The sequence below is a fragment of the Pteropus medius genome, unplaced genomic scaffold (assembly GCF_902729225.1).
Source record: "Pteropus medius unplaced genomic scaffold, Ma_sr-lr_union100, whole genome shotgun sequence".
Lineage (NCBI taxonomy): Eukaryota > Metazoa > Chordata > Mammalia > Chiroptera > Pteropodidae > Pteropus > Pteropus medius.
Window position 1 is genome coordinate 808618 of NW_024344240.1, and position 2846 is coordinate 811463.

The following is a 2846-nucleotide window of genomic DNA, read 5'->3' on the forward strand; positions in this document are numbered from 1 at the left end:
TATAGATGGAATAGACAGGATATACTCTTTTGTGTCTGTCTTCTTTTGCTCATTTGTTTTGTTGCATGTGTCAGCAGTTCATTACTTTTTTAAAACAATTTTAAATTCACTTTTATTTACTTATTGTAAATTCACTCATGTGGGAAAGAAAAAAATAAATGAACAAACAAAAACAAAACAAACAAAAAAATGAACTCAGATACAGACAGCAGAATGGTAGTTATCAGAGGGGAAGGGGCATGGGGGGAGGATGAAGAAGGTAAAGGGGTTCAAATATATGGTGATGGACATTCATTACTTTTTATTGAGAATTGTATGGTTATACCACATTTGTTATTCACTCTCCAAATGATGGACAATTGAGCTTCTAGTTTTTGACTATTATCAATAAAGCTGTTAGAACATTCGGCTACAAATGTAACATATTTGCATTTATATTGGGTACATAATGAGGACTAGAATTACTGGGTTGTATGGTAAGTATATATTTAATTTTGTAGTGAAGTAACAAACTGTTTTCTAAAGTCGTTGTATCATTTTACAATCCCACTAGCTATGTGTGAGAACTCCAACTGGAGTTGTTCCACATCTTCATCAACACTAGAGATTGTCAATTTTCTTATTTCTTCTTGAATCTCAGATTATTCATCTTGGATCACTTTCCTTCTGTTTGAAATGCAACCTGCAGAATTTTCTTTAGTGTGAGTTCACTGGTGGCAAATTCTTTCCATTTTTGTTTATTTGGAAATGTATTTTACCTTAATTTTTGAAAGACATTATCGTTGGCTATACTATTCTAGTTTGGTTTTCATTGTTTAGAAGTCAACACTGAGTCTATTTGAGTATCTTTTAAAAAAAAACAATGAAACTTTTTAAAAAATTAAATTTATTGGGGGTGATACTGGTTAACAAAATTACATAGATTTCAAATGTACAACTCAAAATACATCATATGTATATTGCATTGTGTGTTCACTTCTCAAAGTTAAATTTCCTATCACCATATATTTGACACCCTTTACCCTTATCTACCTCCTCCTTCCCCTGCTTCTCTCTCGTAACCACTACACTGTTGTCTGTGTCTATTAGTCTCTTTGCCTTGTTCGTTTGTTGCTTTTAGTTTTATATTCCACATGTAAATGAAATCATGTGATTTTCAACTTTTTCTGTCTGGCTTATTTCACTTAGCATGAGAATCTCAGGATTCATTTATATTTTTGCAAGTGGCACTATTTCATCTTTTTTTTTTTTATGGCCGAGTAATATTCCATTGTGTATATGTACCATATCTTCTTTATCCAATCATCTATCAAAGGATACTGCAGTTGTTTCCATGTCTTGGCCACTGTGAATAATGCTGCTATGAACATCTGTTTGCTTTTCAGATTTTTTTTCATTGTCTTTGGTGTTTGGTAGTTTCCTTATGATGTGTCTAGTTGTGTACTGGGATTCTGCTTGGGATTTGTTTGGCTTCTTTTATATGTGGATTGGTATTGTTTATCTGTTCTGGAAAATTGTCAACCATTTCCTCTTGAAATACTTCTCTCACCCATTTTCTCTCTTTCATCTCTTTCTGGAACAGGAAACAGGAAACATATAATAGACCATCTCAATTTATTCCCCACAGCTCTTAACCTGTTTACTATATCTTCCACACTTGTGTCTCTGCATCTTTTCTGACTTATCTTCTAATTCACTTAATTCTCATTTCAACATGTCAGATCCTAACGTGTCTAAACAGATTTGTTGGGATGTTAACTTTAGTTCATTTTTCAAAAGTTCCAATTGATTCTTTTTCATATCTTCTGAGTCATTCTATATTTTATCTTTCCTCTAAGTCACTATATTTTATTCTTTACCACCTATATCTTATAAACCTTGTCTTTTATTTTAAAAAATATTAATCATAATTTTCTTAGAGTTTTCTTATAATACCAGTTCTGGAAGCATTTGTAGATTTTGTTTTGCTGTCTGTGATGTCTGCTGATTTTACTTATGGTACATTGATTCTTTGTGCTCTCATTTATCTGTGATTATATACTGCTCAATGTCCTAAGATGAAGGCAAGGACAGAGACTGGCAAACATTTTCTGTAAAGAACCATATCATGGACATGGTTCCATAGCGTAGAGGTTAGCATGTCTGCTTTACATGCAGGACATCCTGGGTTTGTGCCTCAGTGGAGCCACAGTCCATGGTCTATGGCCATGCTACCCTGAACAAACCCGATGTCTGATCTCAGAAACTAAGCAGGGTCGGGCCTGGTTAGTACTTGGATGGGAGACCATCCAGGAAGACCAGGTGCTGTAGACATAAATATTAATAATAAATTAAAAAAAACATATCATAAGTAATTTAGGCTTTGCAGGCTACATAAAGTCTCTGTCACTCCTTCTTTTCTTCTCTTTCTTCTTCTTCTCCTTATTTTAACAGGCCTTAAAATGGAATGACAACTACTTTTATTTCATGGGTCTTACAAAAACAGGCTATGGTCTGGCTTTGGCCTGTGGCTATAGTTTGCTAACCTCTGGCCTAGATGTCTTTCTCCAAAGTTCTCTCTCCCTCTCCCTCCATCTCCCTCTCTCCCCGTCTCTCTCCTTCTCTCCTGCTCTCTCCCCCTCTGTTCCCATCTCTCCCATCTCTCCCTCCCTTCCTCCTTTTAATTTTCAGGTGTCTAGGGCCATTATCAGTCTGGGACTATTTTAATTAAATGTATGGCTTATTTTTTTTTAGGATGGCTTAGGTGATGTGAATTAGGGCTTCCAGTACCTGAGGGTAATTTACTTTTGGTTCACCCTTATTTTGAGGAAGTAGCCCTTTAAGCGTTATGCCTGGTATATATAGAA

The 2846-nt window shown here is 35.1% G+C and overlaps 1 pseudogene; it reads left to right on the top strand.

Moving 5' to 3' along the window:
* The first annotated feature begins 2197 nt into the window (after positions 1-2197).
* On the top strand, positions 2198-2313 carry LOC120607528 (uncharacterized; annotated as a pseudogene).
* Positions 2314-2846: the final 533 nt, after the last annotated feature.